At 39.4% G+C, this 27591-nt stretch overlaps 1 protein-coding gene across 6 annotated transcripts in view; it reads right to left on the reverse strand.

Moving 5' to 3' along the window:
- The window catches only part of LOC135482513 (cyclic nucleotide-gated cation channel alpha-3-like), a 58195-nt gene extending 34532 nt beyond the window's left edge, over positions 1-23663 (reverse strand). For all 6 annotated transcript variants that reach the window (XM_064762595.1, XM_064762597.1, XM_064762592.1 and 3 more), the window contains exon 1: positions 23470-23663. The gene's annotated coding sequence lies outside the window, so the exon portion shown is untranslated. The remainder of the gene's footprint in view (positions 1-23469) is intronic.
- Between the last annotated feature and the right edge of the window lie 3928 nt (positions 23664-27591).

Here is a 27591-nt window from a genome sequence, read left to right on the forward strand (position 1 = left end):
TCGTGCCACATATCAACAAAATATTCGCTTGACATTCATTTGATCAATTAATGAGGCGATCAAGACCATTAGGCATTCCTGGTTTCAATGATATTAGTTCCGAAGCTGCGCTCATCGCATATTAAGTCATTAACAGGGGATTCTACCAGGTAGAATTTTGAAGTTGACTAATCGCAAGGCGTATTTTACACGACGTCTGCAAGCAGGACCTCGACGGCATTAGTAACAGTAAGTTGGAGTTTACCCATTTCCTCCTTTTTAAGGGAAGGATAATACTAACAACGCCTTGGAACGGACGGAATGTTAACCTGTCGTCCATTAGTGCGTGAACTTCTCCAACATAAGTTTGTGTAGGATGTAATGTTCACTTTGTAACCATATCATGTTTATCTCAAAGCATTGTCAAGGCTCTTTTTTATGGCTTTCCCGATACTTGGACAGCGCTGTCTTTCGTGGGTATAATGCGATCTGATTGCAGATCAGAAAAAGAAAAAGTATTAGGTCATCTTTCCTGCTATAAAGCATTTATGATAGACTTTATCTGAAAATAGATCATTGGAAAGGACGACTGTCATCTTTGGGAATAAACTATTAAATATGGGATCATACTTCACGCTGAGAATGTACTTTTGGTGCTTTTTCTTTCTTATATCTCCAGAGTTGAGATATATCCTCTCTCAAGATGAAAAGATATCAAACTTCTAGCATATTGTAAATGACATAAAATTCATTTTGTTCCCACAACCATATATGGTTGATACCTTACTCATCGACACATTTTGTCAAGTCCTCTTCCAAAATCTACCATTGCTAGCACTCAGTAACGCTAGGCATTGACCAAAGACTTATTACAACTTGTTCAGCGTTTCAAAAATTACGGGAAAGAACTGCATTGTCATTGATTCTTTTGTCCAAGGGCGACTTATTAACGTATCCAAAATAATCTAGGTGAATTATCATTGGTTAGAAGTTCGTTATTCTCACCAGTTCTAGGATATGGGTTACATAGTGTCAAATACATTCAAGAACACCAAGTATCTTCCTGTGTTCAACTGCGACGCAATATATTGGTAATGATAAAAAGGTTAACGCCGTATTTCATCTCGATCTGAAGTCTCGTGGACAGGCTGATATCTATCGTGATCTACGATGAGTATTACATGTAACCAAACATCAATGAGCCATGAAATTAACGGGGATTGGAAACATCTAACGACTCGGTCTCAGGAAATGCTCAGCGGAGACGGACTAATGAGATATATACATGAGGGACGCCATTTCTGAATTGTGGTCTAAATTGAGCGATATGTCAGTGTCGTCATGACGGATAAATGAAAAAAAATTTAGATGCTACTCATAAAGCAAGAGCCAGGCTAATGGGTGATTCGATCAACAGTCTCAGAGACCTAACAGTTACTTTGGAAAAGAAACAGAAACCATCCGGGTCGCTCTGTGATTATTTGTAGCCTATCACACAAGAACAGCAACCTTTTTTGAATTGCATGTAGGTACTGCATTCTAGAACACCAGACCACTGATTGTTCCTCATATCATCATGATCATGGGAACCTAGCAGAGTGCAACAGCTGCCAGAACTGAACAGTAGACACGGTCATTTAGGAACCACCAGCAAACATCAAAGAATCTTCTCAGCCCTCTGGTCGATCAATAGAGCTGCTGAAACACTTTTTATTTCCCTGAAAAAGGTGATGCATAATCTGTTTTCTGAAAAATCATTAAAGGTTTTCAGAAGCTTAAAAACCCTTATGTAAAGAATGTAGAAACGCCTGGCGAGTGGTTCGGTTGAAAGTTTTCAAATCAAATACGTCTCCATTTGCTTTTATGGCTTTCAAGCAACATTTCGGGAATCTTTCTTCTTGGTAGTTTTGCAGGAAGATTATTTTGGCAGTCAACCCGTCTTATTGATACTTTCAACACGCCATATCAGTTCTACTATACACAACCTGTTCTTTCATCGGCCAAAAATGCATCAGTATAGTACATCATACAAATATTTCGGTCATAAACTATACATGCTGAGTATTCTCTTGCATAATTGGGGACTAAAGCTAGATATCTTAGATTGGCGGCCGCAAATTATTGTGATCATGACTGGACCATATACAACCGATGCCTTCAGCTTCTGACCAAGGTGTCAATACACGTCGTATAATCTTTCGGCGGGTACTTGGAGCATGTGCATGATACTTCCCTAAAGTTTAAGGTTGCAGCATCTGTAAAAATTGAGGTAATCGCAACATAATAGGTTTCCTATATTTCTAGAGCTAACCTACAGGATAACACTGCAATAAATGCAGCGCATCATCCTGTAGAAAAAAATATCGACACCGTAGCCTTGCATAAGGGCCTTATGTATAGATACCGAAAATCACAAAAATTAAGACTTGTAATTAAAATTTAGTTATAAAATACACAAGTGTTAGAAAAACGGATATTAAGTTGTCAACAAGTTGATATCTATTAATTAATCTGAGATCATATCTGCTAGTAGACATGAGCCTTTCTTGTTGACGAGACTTGTATAACAGAAATTCGTACTGTCAACGACGATAAGACATAATCTTTGTCAATATGTACACACCTTTATCATGTCAGTCTCTACAAACAGGCAATTGTGATTCTATACCCAGAGCACCTATCAACATGCTCCCTACTTATCTTCGGCTACTGAGCGCGCGGTCCCGGACAAAGAAAGTAATATCGACCTCCACTCAATCTGGAGTTATTAGCTTCTGGACGGTGATACCGAGGCTTTTCAGGTAGTCAATTACCTTTTAGGATTAGCACTTACCGGTTTTGCTGATCAATAATGACAAAGTGACCAATCTGTAGCCATTGTGAGAGGAAGCAGGCTGCATTTCAGCATGACCCTTTTTTCGTTTTTTTGTCATAATCATGATCAGGAACAGTACCCCTTTTTATCCTTTATTTTGATTTTAATCATAAAATGGATGAAAGTAAAGAAATGAAACGACCTAGAAGTATCTATATACATTAATCACAGATACTATATAGATTTTTATTTCATTTGTCATTTATGATTTAAAAGATTAGTCATCATGTAGCTATTAGTATATTATAATCTTTTTCGAAACCATGAAAATCTATAAATAACTTCTTTAGTTCAGACGTTTTCCTTTATAAAAGCGTTAAAGGGAATGTCCTTTAAAAAAATAGGTCAATTTCTTCAGAGCCTTTTTAAAGGATTGTTTTGCCTGTAAAGAGCTGACCGAACCGAGTGTTGAATGGCTTTGAATTGCTAGTCAGACATCGTACCAATTGCTAACCGCCTAGAGCAGTTTTAAAGACATCAATCGGAAGAATTAAACTATGACAAGCCTAATCCGTCATATTTTTGCCAATGGCTGGTACGGGTATCTGATAGTGCTTGCCTATTCCACGAAACCACCTAACGGAAGAAGAGACAACACGTCTTTGCAAATAGGCACCATCTTCAACGATACATCAAAGTGTACCCGCAAAATCACGACACGTCTCATTAATGAAACTGAATCCTTTCATTTAGGAGATTTAGAATTCAGACACAGAAAAACTAAATAAATTGATCATTTAAATAAGTGATCCCAACTCATTATCTGTGACTTATCAACTCATCTCAGTTTGATTGTAAGTATTCCATGACGCTGGTGAGATATTTCGACTTGTGAATAAACAATCATTGCTTCAAAGGACATGTGCTATGAATAGTAAGTACATCACATACCGCGGGTGGGAAGCCGAGCGGGAAGACATACTGGACCGGGTTCTCATTACTGTCGCACCTCATGAATATGTAAATTGTGGTAGTGAAGAAACATCTGCCTGAAGTTACAGGACGAGCAGGTATCTCTGTAAGTTGCAGTTTTATCAACTCAGTGGTCTCCAAATTCATGTTCATCCTTCTTTTTCGAGACAATATTGCACTTTGAAAGTGATCTGGTGAGCAAGGGCTGTCATCGACTTTGGAATCGCATGTCTGTTAACAAGCTACTTGTGTTGCCCGTATTCGATAAATCCATTCGAGTTCGTAGCAAATCCGACTCAAATGCAGTAAAGCCAACTGGCAAATGCACTCGATAGTAGATACTAACCTTTACGGCTTGTAGGCTCCTACATTAATCGCAGCCCCCTTCCAGTCCAACCGCCCCTAGCTTTCTGAATCGTTATTGTTTTGTATATGACTGTCTGTAATCGCTTTGTGATAGGGCCTATGCCCCACCGGAAGGAAGAGTATTTCCCGTAATTCCCTTATCGTCATGTAAGTGGCTGGCCTTTGGTTGTTGTTAACATAAGTTAACGTGATATCTTGATCTCATGTACGACCGCCAAGTTAATGGTTCCAATATACTAGTATCCATGCATACGTTCCGGTGTGTCTGTAACGGTCACTCATCTGATGACGTCAACAACTTGGAAACGTTGTCAACCAGAGGACCCCGTCGCTATGATTCCGCACCCGTGTTGTATAGAACACTCCTGTACTCTGGCGTGTGGGCCTACTGTGACGGGAGAAAAACATCACGACGTCACGTCCGTGCGTGGGTGGGTTTTCCATATTTGTTGCTCACGTTTACTAGTTCTTGTTTATCTAAACAATAAAATGCCAGTATCTTTTCATCAATTTGACCGGCGTCATTTCTCTGGATTTTTGCCGAAGTCATACTAGAGTTCACTATAGGTTACTGTCCACCTATGTAGGATCTTTTACTTGCCCCGGCAAAGATACTCATATATATTCATTCATAGGTTGCGTTGTGAAGAGCCAGAAATGCCAAGCAGGTTCATCCCGACATACAATCCTGGGTTCTCCCCGGCTACCTGGGCCCTATTGCGTGATAGCCAACAGTGGTAACTACAAGGACAAGGCTATGAGGCTCCTTTCAGTTTTAGATAATCGCACAAGATTTATCTACAGATTATACCTTATCGATATCCGTCACTGAAATGCCATGGAAACGAAGGAAGCGAAGGAGAGCAAATCAACCACCAAACGAAGCCAATTCCTATCCATCGAGGTGCGTGTGTGGGCAATTCAAATTAGTTCAACGCTGATTTCTTCAAGTGCCAAGCATGAACACAAACGGCCAATTTAGTTAAGCTTACAACAAGGTAACTCAATCCCAAGTCCCGCCAAGGGTAAAAAATCCGATTATTTCCAATGGACTATCAGAAAGAATCTGCAACTTTGAACACAAATTGAATTACTTCTTCACTAGAAAATCCTTCGGCAATTACGTTTCCATTCGACTGACCCCGCACCCAATCACATCAAGAGTGTTAAGTTACACTTTATTCATTCGGCAAAGAAGCTAATGAAACGGATTCGATTCAGTCACATCATTCCGAAGGACATAGTTAATCTTACTTGAACAAAATTTGATTTAGAACAGCGTTTATAGATATCAAGGTATACATGTGTATCATACCTGCGCTACTCATCACCCACACATCTCAAGTTCGGATTCGGAGTAACTACTTTAAACAGCATCATGAAATATAAGTAATCGGCAGGATTAAAGCGCTGTTTTCTCAGCTTCCTTTTCATCAGTGGTGTTTTAATCACATTTAGTCTTCTCAATGTTTATTCTCAGCCCCGCACTACCAACTCATAACCAACCATAACTGGATATAATTTCCGGGTTCAGACCCCCTTTTTCCCAGAGCAACCAGAAGCAATTACAGTTTCGCAGTTGGACCGTCACAGATATTGAAACAGCTACACAGTATGCCAACTGTTTCGTGGTAATTCGATTCGCTCGCGATGTAACCTAATATCAGCTCTTTCTTGGTAGTGGTCGGTCACTTTCCGATGTGGCTATTTACAAAGAACCATCAAAACGACGAAGAGAAACATGTCCAGCGTATCCGCGGCTAGTGCCATGGTGTAAGCGTGTAATTAGATCGTAATGCCAAACTCCTCTTTCTATTTGTTGATAAACAGTTAAAGCCGTTATCACCTGGGTTCAGTTGTTGTGGTTGGTTACTCTCTGGTGTGGCTGATACAAGAAAACCGACAGATACATCTGCAACATGCTCATCCAGGGAGAGTTACAAAGTGTCGTAAAGGGAGTGTCTTAATAAACACGAGTAAACTAATCAATGTGCTTGGTGATGGAACTTGATATTTCAGTATTTCCGTATTCGTTTAACTAGAAACGCCATGACATTCCAATGTTTAATGTTTCCGCATTTCCATTCAATAGTAAGATGGAAAGACCATTAAATTCCAATGTTTAATGTTTCCGTATTTCCATTCAATAGTAAAATGGAAAGACCATTAAATTCCAATGTTTATTGTTTCCGTATTTCCATTCAATAGTAAGATGGAAAGACCATTAGATTCCAATGTTTAATGTTTCCGTATTTCCTTTCAATAGTAAGATGGAAAGACCATTAGATTCCAATGTTTAATGTTTCCGTATTTCCTTTCAATAGTAAGATGGAAAGACCATTAGATTCAAATGCTTAATGTTTCCGTATTTTAGTGTTTCCATACAATATTAAGCTCGATAGACCATGGAAACAAAGAAAAACGTCACACTTGTTTTCCAGTTGGAGATTGAAAGGGTTTCTTCAAAAACTAAAACAATGGTTTCACATTCCCAAGGCTCAGCTACACCAACATCGGGGCCTCGGTTATATCACAATAAGCGCGACAACAAGATGGTCATAATCATTTGTTTCCTTATTCTACCGCCACCGATTCATGTCCACAGGACTGATATAAAGATTAGCAACGAGGAAAAAAAACGTCTGCCCTGTATCAAGTGATATCCATGACATGTTTCCATTCATGAGAGTGAATGCATTTTTTTTAGGCAGTTGCTTCACCATAGAAATCAGCACAGTGTTGATAGAAATCCCAGGATACGGCAGCTACCTGAGGCCTACGAGTTTGTGTGACGATATCAGATACGACACCTAGATCCAGAAGAAAAGGGAAGGATCGGGAAAACAAAAGAGGCGCACGGATTAGAAAAAAAGTTAAGGCAAGAGTTAGTGTGTAATGACAAATATTTTTATGGATGTTCGCATAAGATAGTGATTTCAGGCACTAATTGACGCTTCGTAATGGTGAAGCCAAGTAAAGTACGACATTGATTACGAGGCTCTCAAGAGTAAATGCGTACTGTGTAAATACATGTACGCACTGAATAATAATTTCAACAATGCTGTTGTACATGTAGATGCACTACGGAAATGCCAAGGTTCGGCAAGTTCGGATGCATAATGACTGCACTATAACATTTTGCATAACTGCATTTCTATTTTCTGGACCACCAGTAATTACGAATGGCGCCTCTGACTTCATGCCAACAACTGATTTCAAGGGTGATGATAACAATTCCTTTTAGTCCCATCATATGGATTTCGCCCGTCAATCGTTAATCGTGTAAGAAACAGCCGCGACATGAATTCCCCTTGAAGTCCTAAAGGAGATACTGAGACATTGTCATTTCAAACGGGCTTCTCGCGGCTGATTAGTAAGCTGCTTGTGTGGCTTCAATCAGACAAATGAGTCGGGGACACAATCACAAATAACCACCTGCAAGCGGCCTACATCCCTAATTTTGAGCATATTTGAGGATAACCTTACTCAGGCAGGGGACTATTTGAGGAAATCGAATTCATTAATGAGCTTGTCATCATCATCATCATCATCACTACTGTCATCACATTTCCTTCCGCTTAGGTCATTTGGTTCAACTACAAAGCACTTGTTCCGATTAACGGTTAGAAAACTGCAAAAAAGCACGAACGAAAATGGACCACAGACCTTTGTGACAATAATCATAAAGCAAATTAGCGACGGCTGCATGATCGATAGAAGAATTTAATATATCACCAAATATTGCCACAGTAAAAGGATGAAATCAAAACATTTGCGTAGCAATTAAAGATATTGCTCTGATGTCACTAGACTAGCACGCAACCAACCTTTAACCGAGTCAATAAAGGGCTTGCTAACTTTTTTCTGCATTTCCAATATGCAATCATCAACCAGAAAAATGATTAGGCAGGAAAGCCTTGTTTGAAGTAGATGGATATTTGAGCGTCATTTCCTTGGCCATCATACAATATGCTTCATATGTTCCCTTTATATATTTTACAAGGCTGATTTTACTTCGCAGAATATACACATGAAATTGTGAGGGACTACACTGCATACTTCGAGGTCTCTGATTGAATGCTTTACCATACGACAATTATTCTCAGGTATTACGCACTAAACCTGTTGCTTCAAGTGTCACTCTGTCAATCGATTTCGGCTCCATACCAATCTTCTTATTCATTACAGATGCATGAGCCTACAAAACCCAAAGTGAATTCTAACGATATTCGATCAGCAAATAGAAGTGAAAGAAAAGAACTTTCAGTGTATCATTATCACGTTTGTACATCATTGTACTATATCTGTTGTGCATTCAAAACGAATCCATGACAGCCGTTTTACCATTACTAAGCTGCTCACAGTTTGCCAATCTCTTAAGCCTTTGTTGATATTCCTCCCTCAAGATACGACATCTATACCCTCGAATACCAAATTCGGATTGTGTGATGTATATGGGCAGGAAGTGGGGGCGAACAGTATCGTTTTCAGGTTATGTCCCCGGTTTTCCATTTTGTTATCTCTGCGTGCGGGGGGGGGATGTATCACAAATTATTCATGGTGAATCACCGTTGGCATATAGGTGGGACTGTAACGGTTCTGTCTAAACTCATGTATAGGAACTATTTTCATTTTTGCCTCTACTCAAAACCTCCTTCCTACCGCATGTCTTGAGACGCGAGTACACAGCTAGTGTCAGCCCCTTAGGTGTGTTATTAGTATTCTCTGTAGCAAGTTATTCAATTAAAGAAATTTATTTCTTCAATTGAATAACTCACTATGGCATTGCCGCTGCCTCTTGGTAGACTCTCGAATAAGCAGTCATTTTAGCATTCCATAGGTGCCAACATTGCAAACTTTGAAACTCGAGTAAATGCTTTTGAGCGAAACTGCCTTTTCCTTTGATGGTAAGTCCGTGGACGCCTAGTTATATGTACACGCTTCAATCTTGAAGAAAACTGTTGCATCATAGTTCATATTTGTTCCGTAAGTAAATTTTCACAATCTTTTTCCTTGTCTTGGTCACGATTCATAAGTAATGAGGACTAATGCTGGCGAATTAACAGTTATATTGATGATGTCTTTTTTCCTGAGGGTTCATTCGTTTGACAATGAGCGGAATATTCATACACACGCTCGGCATCGCGGTGTGATGGTGCCCTTATCACAGAAAGACCCACAAGGCTTCTCTTACTCCTTCAATATAATGATAGTCAATATATGATACCTCGTCCATCCCCGGAGTCGAGACCTGGTGAGCTGATAATTGCTAATTTTATGGCCTCGTTTGACAATTCGTCATCGGGCCTACCCCAGTGGCTTATTATAAACAGCGAGATGCGGAATGCGAAATCGCGAGATGCCAACCTCGGTGGGAGTACCATGCACCACAGGATTTATTGCAAATATGGAACCTAAAAAGGCGAACATTCATGAGACCGAGGCTGTGTGTAGTAGGGAGCTATCCTTGTTTTGATTGGCCCATTGAAATAGCCTCCGCCGTGCGATGTGTGGAATTTAACCTAATTCATAGCCTAGTTTCGATGGTCAGACTATCCCGCGCTATTTTAGGGATGACCTGACGTTCACCAGGTGCATGCCCTGTGTTATCGGTCAATCATGTGTATAGTGACGTGTGCCGCCAGGCGTAACGTGAAAATAATCATGATACATGCGGCATCCTGAACCTCGTGGTATGATACTCAGAGTATATCTTGATAAGTTGCAAAAACCTTTGTGGTCAAGATGAACATGCAGTTGCACGTAACCTTTGTATTGTCTTCGGCCCTACTATCATTGAATGGAGAAGCGGACAGCAGCATTCGAAATGGTGATTGTCATGGTCCAGGGAAGTAGCAAAGCTTGTGACAGAAAATAACGACTACTCATCTCGCGGTTTATAATAAGCCTTCCCCGTGGAAAACCTTGTCTCGAACAATACTCGGGTTGATTCGACAAAAACTTATGACGTTCTTATTGGTCGTATAATATGTGTAGGTATCAGGCAAGCCTGAAAACTTAATCAAAGCGAACTGTCTTCATCCAAATTTCTGTAGTTTACAATGTATTTTCTTCGATGATAACATCTTTAAATGCATGCAATTCGTTCCTCGAAATACTACGGCAGCAGATTAGTGCCATAAAAAATATAAAAAATAAAATATTATCTCGTTATTACGAGATCTTTTCTCGTTATTACGCGATGTTATCTCGTTATTACGAGATCTTTTCTCGTTATTACGCGATCTTTTCTCGTTATTACGAGATGTTATCTCGTTATTACGCGATGATGGTATATGGGTCTATAAAGTACGGACCTTTCCCGCGCTTAATCCTGAGCTTTAGGTCTCGTTAGGGAGTTTTTCCCAAATGTACGCGATGATGACGTGCCCCATTAACAGGACGTAACATCTATTTTAAAATGCGTTTCCAAAGTGAATGCATGAGGACAACCCATTTGTGTCGTATATCACTGGAAACGCCCGATTCCCCTGATTCTGCAGGATGTTAAATCGGGCATTTTATTTCTTTAAATAAATCATAGGCGTCGCATTTGCTCCTAGCTCTGTTCACCATCCCAAATGGCAATATTGCCAATTGGGCCGGACAATCACGAAAAACCCCAAATATTATACATTTCTCCCTGAATAATTCTTACAGAGACCATTCTCCCATGAAAGACAGTTGCTTACGCTACACAAAAATCAAAAAAAAATCGAGGGTCAACCATTGAACTTTTGAGATATGTTGAATTTTGCACAAATCAGCGAAAAACGCACCAACTGGTACTGGACGGCATTTCAACACGGGGCCGACGCACATCCCAAGTTCAGTGTACACATACGTCGGCAACAACAGTATAAATGCGTAGTTTCTTGTTAGTCGCCAATTGAGTAGCGCTCTAGGTTTCAGAAACTCCAAAAAAACATGTCTTTGCCAAAACAACTGCTGAATCAACGCTGACATACTGTAAGGACCGAGAAATCAATGATTTTAGGAACTACGGTTAGGGCTTGGCCGCGCATGAATAAAAAAACACACTTCCTAATGAGACCTTAATCCTCGATGATGCGTGCACTTTCGCATCTCGTAATAACGAGATAACATCTCGTAATAACGAGAAAAGATCGCGTAATAACGAGATAACATCTCGTAATAACGAGAAAAGATCGCGTAATAACGAGAAAAGAGCTCGTAATAACGAGATAACATCGCGTAATAACGAGAAAAGATCTCATAATAACGAGAAAAGATCTCATAATAACGAGATAACATCGCGTAATAACGAGAAAAGATCTCGTAATAACGAGATAACATCGCGTTATAACGAGAAAAGATCTCGTAATAACGAGATAATATTTTATTTTTTATGGCACTAATCTGCTGCCGTAAAATACACAAGGAGACACAAGAAACTTTTAATACGCAGTTAGACAAATGATTTAGTTTTCAAAAAGATTTTTTCAATAAAATAACAACTAATTAATAAAGAAGTGATGTTGTTGCCAAAATAGAGGCAACTATTAAGTAATACTTCTGGAGTGATGTACAGAAGTTACAAAAAAAACATGGTCGCGGAACACTGTTCACGTTTTTTTCAATGCCCTGATAAAATGTACGAGACAAAATGCCTTGTACAGAGGCACTGTTAAGATATAACCGCCTAAGGGTTATCCGCGTACAAGCGCCACTGCTCCACTACAATCTCATATATCGCTAATTGAAAGGGTTTGATTCGCTCATCTACAGCATATAATCTCTTTATGGATACTGATTTACCGACCTAAATTATCGCCAAGGGCGCCACTTCCTATCAAAGACGAGACGAGGACAATATTCACGTTTGTTTTGCACAAGGCCAGCAGCAGACAGACTTTCTTTGCTTGACTGCGCGATGTTTCCTCTTTTTTTTTGGGGGGGGGGGGGGCTGTAAAGGAAAGTTGGGCAGACGCAGCAATTTCTCAACATCAACTGCTTGTCATCAACCAACGCAAATTGCAATGTCTATTAATAAATAGCTGTAGAATGATGTCGGTCAGAAACCCATTACAGACTTCATTCCAACCTCTGACGCATTTGATAGATTGATGAAATTATAAAAGATAGCGATGGTGTGCCGAAAAAAGCTTTAACATCTCTCACAATGATGCCATTATCTGTTTAAATTCTTAAAAGCATTGTCAAATCGGATTAACAGAGACTGGATCCCAACAGTACACTGCAACAGTTGCTTATATCAAGTCTATATGAGTATGCTTATCAGTTTAAGAATCAGTTGATATGCATGTAAATTCAATTCAAAGATATTCTGTGAGTACGGGTTCACACTGATTCAAATTGCTTTCAAGTAATTTTACGCAATCTACCGGTTAGTATTATGTACGCTGGCGGCAGATTTAGATCACGAGGCAATCGAATCGGAAGAGATGCACTAGCTCGATGTGAGATTGATAAGAATAATTAGATTTTGGAATTTTCTCTATCTGACTCTGTGCAGTCTAAGCAATAAAGGTTTTGTGCTTTTGCAAAAAAATTCTAAAAAAGGTTTTGCCAACACATTTATCTAGCCTTAGCTGGGGTACCTCCCTAAAAATAAAGGTTTTTCCCCAAAAATGAAAAATCCTATGAGGATTTCATTGCCCGATCCAATCGATCCTATCGATTACGGCTCAATATAACAGAGAGAGGTGGTGTCGGGCGCTGAACATGTTTATTTCTCTCAGAGCCGGAAGGGGTGAACTACCAGACAAGCAAGATGTAAATCAGTGCTTTCATATTATACAAGGCTGCATAGCGAAATTCAGCGCCTGAAATAGCCTAGTAACAGCTATAAGAAACTCGTTAACAAAAAAATGACAATGACACATCACAGTATCACCTCTCTGTGATCAAAATAACAAAACACATTTCAAGGCCAGCATCAGGTGATGAAAGAGGACTGTAAACAGTGTCACAGGTTGCCATGGATTTCCTGTAGACGCGAGGAAGTTGAAAACACTCCCTCGGCAATTCGCAGGAGACAATGCTTAGTTGTAACAGGGAACCGATTTTCGTATTGCTGATGCGAAAGGAGAAAGCAAATGATGAGATCGACTTCGTGACTTTAATAGAAGACAATAGGTTAGGACTATTGTGTCGAAGGTTTCCACAGTCAACGATTTATATATATATGAAATATATATCCAAAGGCAAAATCCGGGAGAACCTTATTAACGGCCAAAGAACTTCCCGTGTACGTTCGTCCATTGAATCGGAGAATAACTATCATCTGTGATGGCTCAAAATGTACTTATTTGTTCATGAGACAATTCAGGGAGTTACGTGTACTTTGGTTTTAACGATTTTCTTCACCTTTAAACTTTGTGTTTTATCATTAATCTCAATTTAAGGTGGTTCATCCAGAAATGGTCCTCGTCTGACAATACCGTTTCATTAGTATTGATAGGGCAATTTATTTGTTGACCGAAGGTTAAAGTAGATGGAATGACGAGCAATGTGGCAAACAATGCTTACATATGTCTGGCAAAGCGATACACTAGCACTTGATCCCCATTGACATTGCCATGTTCGCAGACTCTTTCAGAGGTAAACCGATATGTCAGCGGTTGCTTGTGATTTGGAGCCAATGAGAATAGCAATCAAGAAAGGTTATGGATGATAAATAATAATTAGCCCTCATAGCCCCCAAGGCTGTTACGTTCCTGACTCCAACAGCTTTCTACCAACTTACATGTAATCTTAGCCATCGATAGAGCACCGAGAGCTTAGCGATATACACGTATCTTTAAACCAGCTTTGTCACTGAATCACCAACTGCGGAAGAAAATGTTGGCTTACAATATGGCTTTTTATTTGCTTTCTTTCGCCAAGATCACGACTCTGCTTTTGACATGCATCTTCGGTGGCTTAGCATACACCTTATAAAAACAACGTGGTCCCTGGATATATGCTCATGCCTGTATAATAACGAAGGGGAGTTCCTGCAGGCAAAGACAATATTGCATTTATACATACAGATATAGGTCTATACCTGCACCTACGGTCGGAGGCGGATTAATGACTTTCCCTTCGCTAAACGATGCTACTAACCCTACAGGGGGTATCATCAAATCTCAGAACAGAACACGCATCTCCAGGCAGCCAGGATCTATATTAACTTAACTTATTTTGGTTCAAAGTGTAAATTTATTGATTTTTTTTCAATAACTGATATTAGTTTGTATTTTCATCTTGAATTGTAATTGTTGTGATGATCTGTACGCCTAACGCAGATTAGGATTAAAATACAACAGGACGGGATTTCAATTTGTCCTTTTATTTCACTAAACTAACAGTTGTTTATATGTGAATTATTTTAATGACAGTGATTAACCTTTAAGAACTTAAGCTTTGCCAGAAGTGTGTTTCGGTAATCTGTTTACGAGAATATGATTCGTAATACCAAAGGTTATGCAGAGGTTCTGTACTTTAAGGTGTCATTGCAATGTAATGTGTGCGAAATAATTTTCTAAAGATTTATTCGGGAAACGGATATAAATTACGTAATCCCACAATATTAATTTTTTTAAACATGAATATATTACCTTCGTTACATTATCGCCAATCGCGAAAATAAATAGACCCAAAAATCTAGCGCCGGTGTACAGTAATTATATGATCAACCAGACCTTCACAAACTCAAACCAGCACCTGGCAAGGAAATGAAGTTAGTAAGGTATTTTGAATGGCTATTGATTGTCGAAGAATCTTGGTAAAATATTTACATATGTCAATAAATGATGACTTGTAACAGTGAGGAGAGTTTTAATTTGATTTCGTGTTCAATACGGATATATCTATATCAGTGAAAGCAAGTATACTTGGTTGAAGTAATGGTTTTTTGTAACATAATGCTACCAAAAAATGTTATCAATCATATTGTGGTATGCAATTAAGGATAACTCAGAATATATGATTATCGTAATTTACTAAACAAACTACTTGAGTATGAAGAAGGTGAGCTGGGATAAGTTTGGCTGCTAAAGAAGTGATTTTGTTATATCTAATTTAAAATGCTAGTGGAATTTTCGTAAGCCATTAAAATGAGGTATTTTAATTGGCATGACAAGAAAAAAACACGGTCACAATCGTCGGGTGTGTTTCAATCTCTAAAACGTAAATCGTATGTTTAATTTAATAGAATATGAGTGACAATTAGTGAGACTGATTTCAACTAAATCAGCTGAAATGATGATACATATGACAGGTGTCAGAACGATTTATAGACATGTAATGGCAGACTTCCCGATTAGGCATTTGAGCATAGCAAGAAGTCAACGAAAATATAGATGCGAGACTAAAATGTAATACGACAGCATGAAAAGTATGTGCGACAATCACAGCCTTATTTCGGTTTATATCATATTTCCGCTCTGAATAACAGACAGTAATATGACAGAAAATATCACGTATATACGTGTACTGCGCGGCTTTATGAAATTGGTGGGTTTCTGTGTAGGCTACAACAGCTCGAGTTCGCAAATAGCTTTATGAAGGTTTTAGCTGTCAGGCAAGGATCTTTGTTTTGCGAGTTGTGCAAACCTATTTTTGAAAAGACGCAGCTAAGGCTAGAAGAAACTCGTAAACCTTGCTACGGCGGATGTGACTTCAATGGACACGAGTGGCGCAGCAGGAAGTAGCAAAAATAGCCGGAAGGAGCAACGACTCGCAAAACAGGGCTCCGTACCTGACTGGTTAGTTACAATACACAAAAGGCATTTTACCTTTACCAGTATTAGCAGTGGTTTTGAAAAATCATCTATTGACATACATGCACATGTAATACTTATATTCATTACCATTTAACACGTACTCGGCATGTACACAACATGCTGTCTCCTTGATTATCCGTCTCTTGCCGTATTAATTCATATATGACAAGAAACAGTAGGCCGGTGTTGTCCTCGATTCGCTGGAGCTTTCTTGAGTACAATGATAACAAGATGTCATCAGAAAAACTGTGGTATTGTCTATCAATAAATGAACTACTTAATTCCCATCATAAAGGGTTAGCAATCAATCCACCAAACGATAGAAAATTATATCATTTACTAAGCCTATTTTTCCTAGTGCAACATGGTTTCTTTCTGGCTAACGATATCTAGGGAAGCTATTTAGCAGTAAACTGATATAAGAGATTTTTGTGACATGACACGCGGATTAGGATGTTGCTAGTTGAGCTGACTTGTAACGGTCTTGTCGCAGGGATGCAATTGTTGAATACACAACGGAAAGAAAAATATCTATTTGCTTTGCCGTGCATATGGAAGATGCGTTTCGTGGTTCTGTCACACAGTGATGGCTGACTGAAATCGAGAAAATGGGAGATTCTAACGCATTTCGGAGGCATTGGTTGCCGATAAAAAAGATGTTCCTGAAAAGTCCTGAACAAGAGCCGATTAAAATTCAAACATCGTTCTCCTTTTTCATAAAAAAAGAAACCATATGTTATTGACAAGTAATCAAACAGAGAGGAACACTTTTTTCAAAGGTTGGTTATGCAAAATTATCGGCCGGTGATTCGCCTTAGCCAAAAACAATCCTCTTGTGCGTATACTTTATAATATAGCTCCAGCAAGAACGCGTACGTTGGTGCTCATTATCCCTAAAACAGTTTGCCTCGATTCGGCTTGCATCAAAAAGATATTGATTATGATCTCACCTCCTTTCATTTCTCAGCAAAGGCAAGTATGCTGCACGCCTACGGTTACGCGCTTCTTCATCCTTCGAAGGTTGTAAAGATCTGACGCGTCGGCTGTTTTCCTTTACTGTTTTATTTCAAGTGCCTTGGCGTCTTGTATTGAGCCTGTCTATAAACTTTAAGAAGGTCTACAAGCGTGTACACAAATAGATAGTTTCTAATGGCAAAACGATATCACATAGCTAACTTTCTGCTTTAACTAATTCATATTTTCGACACTTCGAAAGATATACTTATTTTTCTCAATATTTCTTAGAAATGATTCATTACACAAAGCGTATCATACTGCTTGTTTTGTTACAATTCTTCATGTTCAAAATGTGCTTTATAATCCATAACTAAACATTGACTAAATTATAACATGGAGTGCTCACATGGAAATGTTTGACCGCAGCTAATTTCAACCTTTAGTCTTAAAGCAAAAATCAGTGATGTGTTCCTATCAATTCAACAATGCCTCATCAATCCAGAGTCTAAACGCTTCTCTCTTTAAACATTGATGAAAGCAGTCCCAAAATTGATTAACTTTAATACAAGTAATTGCTCACCAGTGATTTTCCGACCCACTTCCTTGATGCGTGTTGCACAGATAATCAGCAGTAGTCGAAAACGAACTAAATGGGTCGGTAAAATTGAACAAATCCAATCCAATCCAATTGCAATCGGATAAACACTTCTACAAAGGCAAGGATGATTAAACATCCTCATCAAGAATTAATGCAGCAGTGTCGTTCTCTAAATCTACAAAGATTTTTAAAAGATAGAGGATCGATAAGGTTTTTTTTTATTCTGGTAGACGATCGATATAAATTTGATTTGCAAATCAGTCAATTGTTGTAGGGTTGAGTGCTTGTATTGATACTAGATTCGGAGGGGGGGGGGGGGGGTTAACTGTCAAATGAGCCCCCATTTAATTACCATGAATAGCTTTGTGAAAATTGGGAAGTTTAATTTCAACAAACTGCCAACGATTTTCATGATACATAATGCTCTTTGCTAACTCTTTGAACATTCGAACGTCATCGAAGGAAGAGTTGAAATACTCAACAACCTGACAAACGCACCCACGTAAACAGTTTTTCCTTCACTTAAAATGCAAGATCCCTGAGGTTCGGCGCTTGTAAGCCCTTTGGTTAGCCGCATCAAAGTATCGTAAATGTCATCGCAATTATTACTGAGCAGTACACATCGGTAATGGCAAAGTATAAGCAAGAATTATTCTTGGTGTAGTAAAAGTGAGATGCTAATTAAAAGAATTTAATCTCGTGCTGACGAAAAGGTATATACATCACTCCCTAACGTCACTTGTTGAAGCCATGTATTAAGTCAAGAGAAGTTACAATTTTTATCGTTTTTATATACTAAGCATTTCATGATTAAAGGGAGATACGGGTGCGTTTTCGAAGAGCGGAACACTTAAAAGATTTATTCGTTCAGTATCATCATCAGGAGTCTCGCGGCACTAGATGGTACACCAAAAATATTGAGCAAGATCAGTAGTCTTCTTTGTGAAATAGTCTTCTGTCGCCCGAAGTGGTACATTTGCACCCTCACCACGGCCTGTCTCTTCTTCGGATATCGGATCATAATTGTATGCACACAATGCTTTGGTTTACTGCAGCGAGAGGATAAAATAATTAGATTTTTCTTTAGATAAGAGTGGAAAAAGTGTTTTATTCTTAACATCCCCGATCCAAAAAAAATTCTTAATATCTGTGACAGCGCTTCTCCTTTCCATGGGTTATTGCAATTTTCTTTACTGCAGGTGTGGTGAAGACTGTATCGGATTATGTTATGCTCTACTTTTGAAAAAAAGCTTCCACACAAAGAACATGCGCACTCAATTACCTATGTAGTTTTATAACGATACGACTACAACAATCTCAAGTTCTTACCCTGGGCGACAATTTTACTATTTCAGTGTAATTACACTAATTTGAGTCGCTGGTGCCTTATTACAATTTAAAGCGACGAGCAAACATCAAGCTTTTTCAACTCAGAGAAAAAGAAGCTGCTTAAAATGTCAGTGAAGTCACATGAACCAAGCAAACTTGATCGCGACGAAAATAAATAGCTCACTTATAGTTAATTTGTTTGCGGTTGGTGGAAAAAGCCAAAGAGCGCAAAGAGGCTTTGTGTATCATGTTGTGGCAAAGCTATCATAAAGGAGATTGCGGTTTAGATGTAAACTTGACCCCGTGCTATGTTAGAGAAATGAGTGCTGGGAAGTATATTTGGATACTTGGATTAAAGATGTTGCGCACCACGGTCGTCCCGGCTCCCACCCCCGCTCCGAGTTGAACTCGGATGAGAGTTGGAGTCCGGACGTCAAAAACCAGGTTGCGTTCGCTCAACCCACGAAACCCGACTTGAAAAAATCCGCCACCTCTTTCGACAAGTACAAAAGTTACAAATGAATTACTCTTGTGAAGGGAATCGACTCATGAAGAGCACAACTTAAAAGAGACTGCTACGGACACTCTTTGGACGGAGCGCAACCTCTGTATTGTTAAGAAAGGTTGACATGGTTTACATGTAATTAAGAATGTTTTCAAAACGCGATAAAATAAATAATGACGGAGAGAAATGACGAAGAGTCTTCGTTCCTCTTCTTTGCTCAGAATATGGCCGTAACTCTATCCGTTATCTTATAAATTAAAATAACAAGATATGCAAGGTCGATTTAACTTAGAGGATTTCGATAGTACGTGTTGTTGTCATATCGAAATACATTATTACATGGGGTCAAGCCATGAAAATATTAAAAGGTGTTAAGAGAGTAGGTAGTTTACCGATGAAGTGTCGTTAAATGTTTCAAGACAGATTCTTCTCCCTAATGCCATTAGCAATAATCTGTCAACCGCCATATCAGACTCCACTGAGCAAGCCAGGATAGAATGTCAAAGGTGACTTGAGATCTCGTAAACTGTGAGAGATAGAGGCAGGTAACCCCGAGACTGCTCATGAGAAAGAAAAAACTCGATTAAAAACTGATGAGACTGTTACTCGGAAAGACACACCGGAAGACGTACTGTGCCCTCGCCCACTCATCTCGTGACACCTTCAATGATAGGGGCACCGTCTTTGTGTTAATACAACCTTGCAACTGTAAAGATTAACCCCTGATATTAACCCCTGATTCGTCGCATGCAGTAAATGATACCACTATCGTATAAGTCACATATGTTTCTGCAATTTCGCAATCCGCTGACACTTGGAGTCAGTCGATTTTCGGGTCTCCTACTTTAGACAAGATATATAGAATTCCCGCCAGCAAGGACGTACCACGAGCCTATCAACTATATATGTTTAAAGTCATTTGCTGGAACTCACAGCTGACTAATTCATGCTCCAGACGCATGTCCCGCCGGGTTTAAAAGCTAATTGACGTGGGGAAACCGGAAAAGCTACGAGTCCTACGTGATCACGATGAAGCAGGAATGGTGACAGTATGCTGTTTTGTCACTGACATGAGGAAGACATACTCACACGACTATGGATGTGTGAAAAATAGTTTTCCCGTAAACTACTTAATATAACGAGAGTGATTCTGATATGAAGTGCACATTTCATATGCTTTAGACATGAAAAACGAACAAGTCATTCTAAAGAGCGGGTTACATATGTATCCCTTTACACTATCACACAGTGCTGTTTTTGCCCTACTCCAATTAACGAGCAAGCTCGTGACAATTGACTTGTGACACGGGGACTTTGGCAATCGAAAGCGTGACTCCTATGTGAACCCGGCCTAATGGATCGGATAGCAGTCCTTTCTTTTCACATTTACATTTTCTCTTCACATTCCACATCTAGTTTTTGACATTTGTGAGTTAAGGCAACACTAAGGACGTTTCATTTATGAGCGGACATGACGGATCAGCCGAGAGGATGAACGCAAGAATTCTCGGGCTCGTTCAAATAACACCCACGAGTCACAGAAACGCTTGGTTCGCCATGGCAACTCATGACAACGGCTCCCCTCGGCCGCGAGGGATTTCCTTTGGAAACGGTTACAGTATCATTGGCATTTAGTGCATCAAAGCAGAAGAAGTTTGGTCCATGTCGTCAACGAAGCTCGACCAGCAATGCCAGGAGCCCGCGCATGCATCTCTTGCTCAGGGGATTATATTTATTCCTTCATGAGAGAGAATGGACCAACATCACAGTGGTCATTTCCTTTTGTTGATCCCAATGGCAAAAGGCTGCATACACACCTGGGAATTTGAGGAGCTATAGCCATGCGATCAATCGGTGAAATTAATACCTTACCTCATATCATCAAGCCGGGATGAGTTGCCATTAAAAATGTCGAGCAACATAAAAAGGCGCGCGTAAGAAGGAAAGCAATTAGGAATGTTCTCGCGTTGGCGCCAATGGGCTAACATGATGGGCTTTCAAGCACTCCGCGGCTGAATGTGTGGCTCCGAGATAAAGATGTTGCCGTTGTCGTTACAGTTGATTACAGATAATTTTCTAACCTTTTCGAAGTTTGATTTGTTCTTCTATACAATGATTGGGTTCGGCAATGGTAATGTGAACTAGTAGTGGTGAAACCTGATTTTGTTAGCAGATGTCGTAGTTTGATATTTGGGTTACCCTTACAAGCAGTTTAGACATGTTGCGTAATTTTGCAACAAAAACACGTTCGCAAACAAAACGACTTGATCATTATCAGCATGGCCCAAACTAAAGATGGCTTGAAATAGAAATTAGAAGAAAACCGATAATCAAAAACTGTAATGTGATGGCGATGATTATGATTATGGTGATGATGATGATGATGATGATGATGATGATGGTGGTGGTGGTTGCGACCGTATCCTTTTGGCCGTGCTGCTATAAGCCACACGCCCATCTGTGCATTGTTCCAACAATACGTCTTGAAGGTGACAATTACCAGAAATATGAACAAATCGTATGCGGTGACAGCAACATGTATCCTCTAATAACAAATTGCCAACTTCATGAGAAGTCTTCCCCCTCCGCAAGCACGGCATAACGGGAAAAGGGCATGTCCAATCACTCAAACTTTTCATTGTACTGGGGACCTTTTCATATTGTGATTTCTCGGTCCTATAAAAAGCAACAGCAAATAACGCCATTAACAACTGGGGCATGCCTCTCTGATACCTCGTGTGACATGTCCAATAATGAGCTCGTCATTCCGGGGAGAGAATGCACTTATGGTCATGATGGTTAGTTTATACCCAAACATATTCATTCCACCCACTCCATCGCGTGTTCGGCAAGAACTAATAATTTCCCCTTCTTCTGGACAACAGGAGACTGCGCCGGACCTGAAAATTATTTCGACTACGACGGTCAACATTCTCATTTCCAGGGAGGACAGAAACTCCCTGAACGGTATGAATTGTCTGTCATCATTTCTTAGTGACCTATTTGCGGATGGTAGGAAGTGGGGACGTCTGTAACGGCAAACTTGTGACCGATGTACAGGATGTTGAAGTATTTTTCTGAGCATCTGCCATCAAATGGACCGAAATTGAAGAATGATGGAGGTCATTTCAGTTAACGGCAGCTTTCTACTGATCTAATATATCCAATTCGATATATGAATTGCACATGAATTCTTAATTAAAGCTCGAAGTGGTTGCAGTTTCGACATTCTATACCACGTTTTCTTTATAAGCATGCCGCAAAGGTCGGCCGCCAATGCATCTTGATAATAAATTGTATCCGCTCAATCTTCGACTGCCGTACATGATTTTTAAAAGAACTTTTTACAGATTACAAATAAAGATGTTTTGAAAGGCTTATCTCAGTCACTACATCGGGGCAAGAATGCGAAATTGGCTGGGGGAACTTTGTGCATTTTGATGGAAATCATCGGGATATCAATTACCCTGGAGATTCAATTAGGAAACCTTGTTCGGTTCCAACAGATTGGTGACTCGTTGGTTGTTATTCAAAAGCAACTCAAAAGTTTGTATCAATTTTTCATTAGTTAAGAATAAGGCAGGTTCCGCGCAACCCTTAAGAACGTTGAAAGACGAAATACGAATATGTGTGGCGTGATTACACTCGTAAATCATCTTATCCTTAGTTGCAGGAAAAATCGAGAAATTTTCAAAACAAATTGTCGAAAAAATACATTAACATTGTACATCATTCATAGTTCGTAGGTCGTAGACGTGATCCAACTTTGAACATAACGGTACGTAACGGGGAACTAAATGCAAAGAAGAATATGCTGTACAATATAAATAGATACTTATAAGTAAATCTCTTTATTTAACAAAGCATTGCAGAGGCGGTTTAAGCCGGGTTAATCGAGATTACTGGTTCTTGGTTTATAAATAAATCATGCTGTATCAATCTCGGAACTCTGTCCTCTTTCAGTAATATTACAAATGTACCATCGACGGGAAATGAGCGAGGTGACATCGATTTCATAACCATTGCCTATTTATACAGCATCTCACAGCAACAAGAAGGCTAATTGACATGATCTATCCATGCCACCAAAAAATACCCGGCACATACTACGTCATCTTTTGCTGTTACCAATGAAAGGAACAACATAAATATCAAATACGTATCAAAGAAGGAACAGAAGAAATGTACCGATACTCACGTTTTCCAAGTTCACCATATTTATGTCTCAAAAGGATTCAAATCAACGCTCAATTCTCGTCAAATTTCCAATAAAGTGACAATAAACTGATGTCATAACTAAAAAATCCATTTGCATGTGAAATTGATGCGACGTATTTGGTTGTAGTTCAGTATGAGTGGTTAATCGGCTGGACCAAATATCCTAGGCTTCTAAGTCTGCTGCGAGAAACTGCTCAGCGCTGATGGGTGCTACCACTATCCGTTGACAGGGGTGTGCACTTCGTGATAATAGTTATCACTATCATTACAACGAGCATCAATACAGAGTCACTGTATTTTTTATGAGATGTCGTGTTTCTTATTGTGAGTATTGCTTCAACCAATAGCAAATCCCACAAGTCATATATATAATTTCTGTCATGCATTTAATACCAAATCACTTGGCTGCTTTGAATTTTCTAGCTGTTTCAAAGTTTTGCTACATGCAGTATTGTGTAGATTAAGGGAAACTGAACATAACTGAAAAGCTCTGCTGCAATATCTCTGCTGACCACTTCTGAAAAAAATCTGAGTCCCTGAGGAGCGAGCAATGGGCTCGAAAGTTCGAGATCCCACGTCAACAGGTTGAGCAAAAGGTTGGAATGCATCTCGATCCTATATGCTTGTAGCAGAAATACGTTGGTTCGATCACGTCTTATGTTACCCATGACAGTGGAAACTCTTTGTATTCGCACAAGATGTGGAATCGTAGTAGTGTCTGTACTACGATTAAAAGAACAACGAGGACGAAGTATTGCTATAGTTTTCATTATAAGATCGCAAAATTACTGTGGCTGTAAAAGGCCACGCGAAATCTTTTTTTAGAATGCCCGAATTTATTTTTTATAACTCGAGCGCTCGACTTATATCTCGAGCGCTCGACTTACGTAAAGGTCACGCAAAATCTTTTTTAGTTTATTTTTCATAACTCGAGCGCTCGAGTTATGAAAAATAAACTAAAAAAGATTTTGCGTGACCTTTACGTAAGTCGAGCGCTCGAGATATAAGTCGAGCGCTCGAGTTATAAAAAATAAATTCGGGCATTCTAAAAAAAGATTTCGCGTGGCCTTTTACAGCCACCGTACAAAATGACCGACTGTATGCTGAAACATGCATGCACGGAGTGTTTTTGTAATCCTTGTGCTTTCATCAACATCATCCTCAGGTCTCGCAGCCATTAACTTTTTTACACATTATTTTTGTATTTGCTTTCGGCACTAATATCGCTGCGGGGGCTCTGGGCCAACAAAGACAGCCTACGCTTTCGTGTGTATTTATGTATTGTTTTCATGGGAAAAAATGACATAAGCTACAATATAACTACAAGGAAACTAGTCGGATACTTTGTAAATAGAATCGCAATGACAGCAAATAAGATGTTTTACTGCAGTAAAACATGTAGACAACTTTTACTATGATGTCAAAATAAAAACCCTGTTCGTCATATATGTTACTGGTAGTAATTATCAAAAAATTATATCGGGTGTAGATAAGCAGAATAAGTTGTTTTTGCCTAAGAAAGCAAGCCATTGCTAATGTATTCCCTTGCTATTTGTGTGCGATGACAGTTTTACTAATGGGCATGTTGATGTCTCAAGGCCCATGTCATTATTGGCAATACTTACTTCAACACTTATCATGAAGAATATGTTGAGTGAACAAAATAAAAAATTATTACGAACTTTGTCCTCTCGATGAACCAACACCCAGCAGTAATTAGGATGTCATCACAACAATTTTACAACACATGTTCTAATTGGGTGTCAGATAAGGTACGACCCCTTTGGGAGTTCTTAAAATGTAACGAAAACAAATTGGTGTCACTCACATTACTAAAGACACTGCAGAGATAGCTTGATTGGGGTTGATCAGCATTGGATTTGATTGAGATCATAGGATTTGTCTACGAGCATTGTTGCTGTACTGAAGATGACAGGCGATTGATCTGCTGAAGCGAAGGAACTGAGCTATTGGGACTTCTCAGTTGTCAGGATAAACACAAGACTGCAGTTATTGACTTTATTTATCATTATTAAGTTCATCACTTGTTTCGTTGTGATTAAATCAGAATGTCGTATTCAATAAAATGACACCATTATATAGCAGTATAGCCAATAACAAAGTTCAATTTTGTTCACCTGCCTATTTTGCTTCTCGGAAGGGGTGAATATGTACCTGGTCAAGATTACCCTTGAGACCGCTGATCTCACCACCTCACGGCTCGGATGGAACTGTCAAATAAACAAGATAATCACTCCTCTATCCAGCTTGTTAAATGCAACATATCAGATGATCGGTATCACCCGGAGACGTGGCAGGAGATGGACATTTTTGTTAGAATACGGCTGCCACTCTAATAAATCCCGAAAACAGATTTTTTTAGAGCAGAATTTGAAATACAACTACTATTTACAAAAAGATGATTTGAAGAGACGGTTATTTGCATTTGTCGATCCAAATATATTTCAATTCTGGAAGATCAGTTCTTTGACAACTGTAATGAGCCTATCACACCTTGTTGTTCTGTCGAGTCGTGTCAATAACTTGGTGACTTGACCACGAAAATACCAGGGTAGGATTACCCTTGAGATCTACGATCTCACTATACCTTATGCTGCGGATTTGTTGACCTGGCAGGTCACCAAATAAGATAATCACCTCCCTTCATCTTGTGACAAGCAACGGGATCAGATAATCGGTATGCGCATCAGGATATGGCCAGATGTGTACACCGTGGGCGGATATTTGTCAAATTGAAGTAAGCCAGGCAAGGTCCTGCTAATGACGCGAAGGAGATTGCGTGCTTACAGATAATGTCCACTTCAAGAGTGAGGCGTAATTTGGTAATTACTTGATAAGAGGAATGGCAGTGACTTAATAATGACAAAGATAGAGACTCATAACATCTGGTCGAAAGACTAGTCGTAGCATATTTCGTATTCCCCGTCGCAATGAAGATGGGCAAACATACCATCAAAACCTCGTGGATTTCGATTTGACTGTGAAATCAGCGTTGAATAAATGATGATATAGTACGATATCTATGAGATTATCGGTTTCCGTGGCGATACACCTTGAAATGTTCCTCACATGATCGGACTAATTCTCGAGGGGACTAAATTTATTTTCGCACTGACTTGTTAAGTCGAAGCTGTTCCTTTTTCAGCAAACGTTAGTATTATGATAACAGTAATTAAAACATTGTAAACGTCACTGGGAGTAATGCCTTTGTGTGGCATTACTACGCACACGTTTCTTTCTTCATGTGCAACTACGATGTATTTTTTGTACGGAGTGCGGAGTTTCCAGAGTCTATTCTTGGCTACGGGTACTTTGCAGTAGCATTACCCTTTGGTACCTTGGGTAATGGCCCAATGATCAAACCCTAGGAATCAAAGAAAATAATGATGTCTTTCCACGCTCTTCCCAAGGGTAATTAAAACACATTTGGTAGAAAAACCCGATTCTGCTGCGCCGAACGAAGTATCAAAGCGACCCGCTTAACCTTTTTAATTATGTATTGTGGTACGTCATACACATGTTTTGTGGTCATGAAAGAGACGGGGATTGATATACATATAGCATTTATAATTGATATAACTTTTGTAACAACAATGTCGAAGATTTTTGTTTACTTCGGATAAAAACTATATTCCTTGCAGACGACCTAGCTCAGCCAATCTCCATACTGGTCCTGTTTACGCTGTCACAGACATTGGAAGCCCCCTTAAGTTTCTTTCGTCGACTCCGCCAGATGGTAATTTGCATTGGGGCCAAGGTTCCTTTCCTCTCTTATTCCGGATAGGTGTTCATTGTTTGTACGCAGTGTACGTATGGCCAGTGTGATCCCGACGCCCTTCGTCTGATATTCCCCACGCAACACTTTAGATCGAAGATAGGGATGTATATAGAAACATCTAGTTGGTGATAAATCGAGGCTACACATAAATGGCAGCTTAAATTGCCTTTCAGGAGACCTCTCTTGGGACCAGCTGAGGTGATATCGGCGCAAATCACTAGTAATGGACGTTGATTAATCCCGGCATCAGTATAGAGAAGACGGTGTCGATTAGCTAGCTACTTTTACTCAAGAGCCTTGATC

The sequence above is a fragment of the Lineus longissimus genome, chromosome 2 (assembly GCF_910592395.1).
Source record: "Lineus longissimus chromosome 2, tnLinLong1.2, whole genome shotgun sequence".
NCBI classification, from domain to species: Eukaryota; Metazoa; Nemertea; class Pilidiophora; order Heteronemertea; family Lineidae; genus Lineus; species Lineus longissimus.